The sequence below is a fragment of the Palaemon carinicauda genome, chromosome 14 (assembly GCF_036898095.1).
Source record: "Palaemon carinicauda isolate YSFRI2023 chromosome 14, ASM3689809v2, whole genome shotgun sequence".
NCBI lineage: Eukaryota > Metazoa > Arthropoda > Malacostraca > Decapoda > Palaemonidae > Palaemon > Palaemon carinicauda.
In genome coordinates this window covers 124,748,358-124,754,553 of record NC_090738.1, presented here as the reverse complement: position 1 = coordinate 124,754,553, position 6,196 = coordinate 124,748,358, and the positions used below count along the sequence as shown (strand labels likewise).

Below are 6,196 nucleotides of genomic sequence, written 5' to 3'. Positions count from 1 at the left end.
CTACAGCCAGACACTAAGTGGCAGACAATGATGCACCTTTTGCCAAAAGTTTTCCGGGATTAAGTAGTTTGTCTTGTCATCGCCAGACTTAATGAGTGCATCTGTAAACAAGTATTCCTCTCTTCAATATCCAATCATCCTCCATACCTGCAAACAATTAACATCTAACATTAAAAATGATGGAATACCAACAGATGCGTGGGGAATACACTCATTCAATACTTGCCACTTATAAAGCACCTTGCTACAAAGAATCCAAAAGTGTGTTCCACCTTGTGGATTTCCTTGTGCTTTGAATATTACACTACAATATTTTCTGATACCTTATGGTATAAATATTAGAAAAAAACAAAATTAATTTTCCATACTCTTGCAGCCAAACAAAAAAGTGAAAAGTTTTTTAAACAAAAGAGTTAACGAGGCTACTTGCCCACGACCACAACGCTTGTTGCTTACTACCTCGTCATTAAAGGCACCTCATTCAAAGCAAAAATGGTTTGTATTAAGTCTAGGAACAACGTTCCTCCAGACCACATCTTCTAATTTTTTTTTTTTTTTTTTGAAAAACCTATTAAAAATTCCTGTTAAGAGATACTTAATATCCTGTAATTGAAATACGTCTAGTCAAATAAATGCCATATATAGAGGATTTAGAAAAATCTGCAGTCAGACATTTAAATGCCAGACAATGGTGCACCTTTTTATCGGGATTAAGTGGTTTGTCATCGCCAGACTTAATGAGTGCATCTGTAAATAAGACTTCATCTCTTCACCACTATCCCATCACCCTGCAAACCTGCAAACAATTAACATCTAACTTTAAAAATGATGGATTACTGACAGATGTGTGGTGAATACCTTGCCATTCATCTACTTGACACTTATAAACCACCTTGCTACCAAGTATCTAAAAGTGTGTTCCACGTTGTGAATTTCCTTGTGCTTTGAATATTACACTACAATATTTTTCTGATACCTTATGGTATAAATATTAGGAAAAAAAAAATGTAAATTTTCCATACTCTTGCAGCCAAACAAAAAATTGCAAAGTTTTTGAAAGGATAGTTAACGAGTCTACTTGCCCACGATCACAACGCTTGTTGCTTACTACCTCGTCATTAAAGGCGCCTCTTTCAAAGCATAAATGGTTTGTATTAAGTCTAGGAACACAACCTTCCTCCAGACCACATCTTCTAACTTTTTTTTTTTTTGAAAAACCTATAAAAAAAAAAACCTGTCAAGAGATACTTAATATCCTGTAATTGAAATAGGTTTTGTCAAATAAATGCCATATATAGAGGATTTGGAAAAAATCCGCAGTCAGACATTTAAATGCCAGACAATGGTGCACCTTTTTATCGGGATTAAGTGGTTTGTCATCACCAGACTTATGAGTGCATCTGTAAATAAGTCTTCCTCTCTCCACCAATATACTTTCATCCGCCAAACCTGCAAACAATTAACATCTAACTTTAAAAATGATGGATTACTGACAGATGTGTGGGGAATACCTTGCCATTCATCTACATTACACTTATAAACCACCTTGCTACCAAGTATCTAAAAGTGTGTTCCACCTTGTGCTTGGAATATTACAGTACTATATTTTCAGATACCTTATGCAATAAAGAATAACAAAAATTTTTGGGCTCAAGCCATGACGTCCTGATGGAAGGTTCCTTTAGTAGCTTCCTGAGGGTATATATGTCTACAGTGGATATTCCCAAAGAATTAAACCAAAAGTTATCACAGAATTCTAACATTTGGCGCGAGTACCCTAAAGGTTTCCCTTTAGGATATCTTATATCAACAGGGGACGTCTGCTTTGACACACCACATGGCTATCTGCGCCCCACACCGCGTTTACGCTTCGAGGGGGAAAGGTGGCGAGATAAATGAGGAGCCGTTCCAAAGTTATCCTCCTACGTTACTGCTACAGTACCTCGCGACATAAACAAAGGGCAGCCATAGCTGTCAGCCATATTGTGTGAAGTCACGTCCGTCCTCATTCCCAAGCTCACAACCCTTATTGTTTACTACCTCGGCAGAGAAGTATCCTCTTTCAAAGGAAAAATGGTTTGTATTACCAATAGGACCACAATCTTCCTCCAAAACAAATCTACTAAACTTTACTATTTTTTTTTTTTTTTTTTTTTTAAGAAAAAAATGAGAAAATTGTCATGAGATACTTACTGTCCTGTGACTGAACTAGGTTGTCACAATAATGCCATAGATAGAAGCTGTGGAGAAACTCTACAGCCAGACATTAAGTGGCAGACAATGATGCAACTTTAGCCAAAAGTTTTCAGGGATTAAGTAGTTTGTCATCACCAGACTTAAAGAGGGCATCTGTAATAAGGTCTTCCTCTCTCCACCAATATCCCATCATCCTCCATACCTGCAAATAATTAACATTTACATTCAAAATGATGGATTACTGAAAGATGTGTGGGGAATACCTTGCCATTCATCTTCTTGCCCCTTATTAACCACCTCGGTACCATGCATCAAAAAGTGTGCTCTACCTTCTGCTTGGAATTTTACAATAACAAAAATATTTTCCAACACCTAATGCTATAAAGATTAAAAAATAAATGTATATTTTCCATACTCTTGCAGCCAAAAATAAAAGTGCAAAGTCTTTGACAGGAAAGTGAACGACGCTACTTGCACAAGCTCACAACGCTTGTTGTTTACGATCTCCTCCAAGAAGTCCTATCTTTTAAAGGAAAAATGGTTTGTATTAAGACTAGGAACAAAATCTTCCTCCATAACAAGTCTTTAATTTAAAAAAAAAAAACCTAGAAAATAACCTGTCAGATATACTTGATGTCATGTGATTGAACCAAGTTCAGTCACATTAATACCATAGATAGACGCTGTGGAGAAAATCTACAGTCAGACATCAAGTGGCAGACAATGATGCACCTTTTGCCAAAAGTTTTCCGGGATTAAGTGGTTTGTCTTGTCATCACCAGACTTAATGAGTGCATCTGTAAACAAGTATTCCTCTCTTCAATATCCAATCATCCTCCATACCTGCAAACAATTAACATCTAACATTGAAAATGATGGAATACCCACAGATGCGTAGGGAATACACTGTCATTCAATACTTGCCACTTATAAAGCACCTTGCTACAAAGAATCTAAAAATGTGTTCCACCTTGTGGTTGGAATATTACAGTACAATATTTTCTGATACCTTATGTTATAAATATTAGAAAAAGAAAATGAAACTTTTCCATACTCTTGCAGCCAAACAAAAAATTACCAAAGTTTTTGAAAGAAAAGTTAACGAGGCTATTTGCCCACGATCACAACGCTTGTTGCTTACTACCTCGTCATTAAAGGCGCCTCTTTCAGAGCAAAAATGGTTTGTATTAAGTCTAGGAACACAACCTTCCTCTAGACCACATCTAACTTTTTATTTATTTTTTTTTTTGAAAAACCTATAAAAAAAACCTGTCAAGAGATACTTAATGTCCTGTAATTGAAATAGGTTTAGTCAAATAAATGCCATATATAGAGGCTTTGGAAAAATCTGCAGTCAGACATTTAAATGCCAGACAATAGTGCTCCTTTTTACCGGGATTAAGTGGTTTGTCATCGCCAGACTCACTGAGTGCATCTGTAAATAAGTCTTCCTCTCTTCACCAATATACTATCATCCTCCAAACGTGCAAACAATTAACATCTAACTTTAAAAATGATGGATTACTGAAAGATGTGTGGGGAATACCTTGCCATTCATCTTCTTGCCCCTTATTAACCACCTCGCAACCATGAATCAAAAAGTGTGCTCTGCCTTCTGCTTGGAATGTTACAATAAAAAAATATTTTCCAATACCTTATGCTATAAAGATTAAAAAAAAATGTATATTTTCCATACTCTTGAACCCAAACATAAAAGTGCAAAGTCTTTGACAGGAAAGTGAACGACGCTACTTGCACAAGCTCACAACGCTTGTTGTTTACGATCTCCTCCAAGAAGTCCTATCTTTTAAAGGAAAAATGGTTTGTATTAAGACTAGGAACAAAATCTTCCTCCATAACAAGTCTTCTAACTTTAATTTAAAAAAAAAAAACCTAGAAAATAACCTGTAAGATATGCTTGATGTCATGTGATTGAACCAAGTTCAGTCACATTAATACCATAGATAGACGCTGTGGAGAAAATCTACAGCCAGACATTAAGTGGCAGACAATGATGCACCATTTGCCAAAAGTTTTCCGGGATTAAATAGTTTGTCTTGTCATCCCCAGACTTAATGAGTGCATCTGTAAACAAGTATTCCTCTCTTCAATATCCAATCATCCTCCATACCTGCAAACAATTAACATCTAACATTAAAAATGATGGAATACCAACAGATGCGTGGGCAATACACTGTCATTCAATACTTGCCACTTATAAAGCACCTTGCTACAAAGAATCTAAAAGTGTGTGCCACCTTGTGGATTTCCTTGTGCTTTGAATATTACACTACAATATTTTCCAATACCTTATGGTATAAATATTAGAAAAAAAAAATTAAATTTTCCATACTCTTGCAGCCAAACAAAAAATTGCAAAGTTTTTGAAAGGAAAGTTAACGAGGCTACTTGCCCACGATCACAACGTTTGTTGCTTACTACCCTGTCATTAAAGAAGCCTCTTTCAAAGCAAAAATGGTTTGTATTAAGTCTAGGAACACAACCTTCCTCCAGACCACATCTTCAAGTTTTTTTTTTTTTTTTTTTGAAAAACCTACAAAAAAAATCCTGTCAAGAGATACTTAATGTCCGGTAATTGAAATAGGTTTAGTCAAATAAATGCCATATATAGAGGATTCGGAAAAAATCTGCGGTCAGACATTTAAATGCCAGACAATGGTGCACCTTTTTATCGGGATTAAGTGGTTTGTCAACGCCAGACTTAATGACTGCATCTGTAAATAAGTCTTCCTCTCTCCATCAATATACTATCATCCTCCAAACCTGCAAACAATTAACATCTAACTTTAAAAATGATGGATTACTGACAGATGTGTGGTGAATACCTTGCCATTCATTTACTTGCCACTTATAAACCACCTTCCTACCAAGCATCTAAAAGTGTGTTCCACCTTGTGCTTGGAATATTACAGTACTATATTTTCAGATACCTTATGCAATAAAGAATAAAAAAATCTTTGGGCTCAAGCCATGACATCCTGATGGAAGGTTCCTTTAGTAGCTTCCTGAGGGTATATATGTCTACAGTGGATATTCCCAGAGAATTAAACCAAAGCTTATCACAGAATTCTAAATTCTGGCGCGAGTACCCTAAAGGTTTCCCTTTAGGATATTGTATATCAACAGGGGACGTATGCTTTGACATGCCACATGGCTATCTGCACCCCACACAGCGTTAACGCTTCGAGGGGGAAAGGTGGCGAGATAACTGAGGAGCCGCTCCAAAGTTATCCTCCTACGTTACAGTTACGGTACCTCGCGGCATAAACAAACGGCAGCCATACCTGTCCGCCATATTGTGTGAAGTCACGTCCGTCCTCATTCCCAACCTCACAACCCTTATTGTTTACTACTACCTCGTCAGAGAAGTATCCTCTTTCAAAGGAAAAATGGTTTGTATCACGAATAGGACCACAATCTTCCTCCAAAACACATCTACTGAACTTTACTAATTTTTTTTTCTTTTTTAGAAAAAACTAAGAAAATTGGCAAGAGATACTTACTGTCCTGTGACTGAACTAGGTTGTCACAATAATGCCATAGATAGAAGCTGTGGAGAAACTCTACAGCCAGACATTAAGTGGCAGACAATGATGCAACATTAGCCAAAAGTTTTCAGGGATTAAGTAGTTTGTAATCACCAGACTTAAAGAGGGCATCTGTAATTAGGTCTTCCTCTCTCCCCCAATATCCCATTATCCTCCATACCTGCAAATAACTAATATCTAACATTTAAAATGATGGATTACCGAAAGATGTGTGGGGAATACCTTGCCATTTATTTTCTTGCCCCTTATTAACCACCTCTGTACCATGAATCAAAAAGTGTGCTCTACCTTCTGCTTGGAATATTACAATAAAAAAATATTTTCCAATACCTAATGCTATTAAGATTAAAAAAAAAAGATGTATATTTTCCATACTCTTGAAGCTAAACATAAAAGTGCAAAGTCTTTGACAAGAAAGTGAACGACGCTAC

At 36.4% G+C, this 6,196-nt stretch overlaps 1 long non-coding RNA gene across 1 annotated transcript; it reads right to left on the bottom strand.

The window, feature by feature from the left end:
* On the bottom strand, window positions 1-5,904 carry LOC137653315 (uncharacterized). The gene is made up of 3 exons (XR_011046451.1): window positions 5,721-5,904; window positions 2,194-2,398; window positions 1-147 (listed from the first exon to the last, which is right to left on the bottom strand). It is a non-coding gene; the product is annotated as an uncharacterized lncRNA (long non-coding RNA).
* Between the last annotated feature and the right edge of the window lie 292 nt (window positions 5,905-6,196).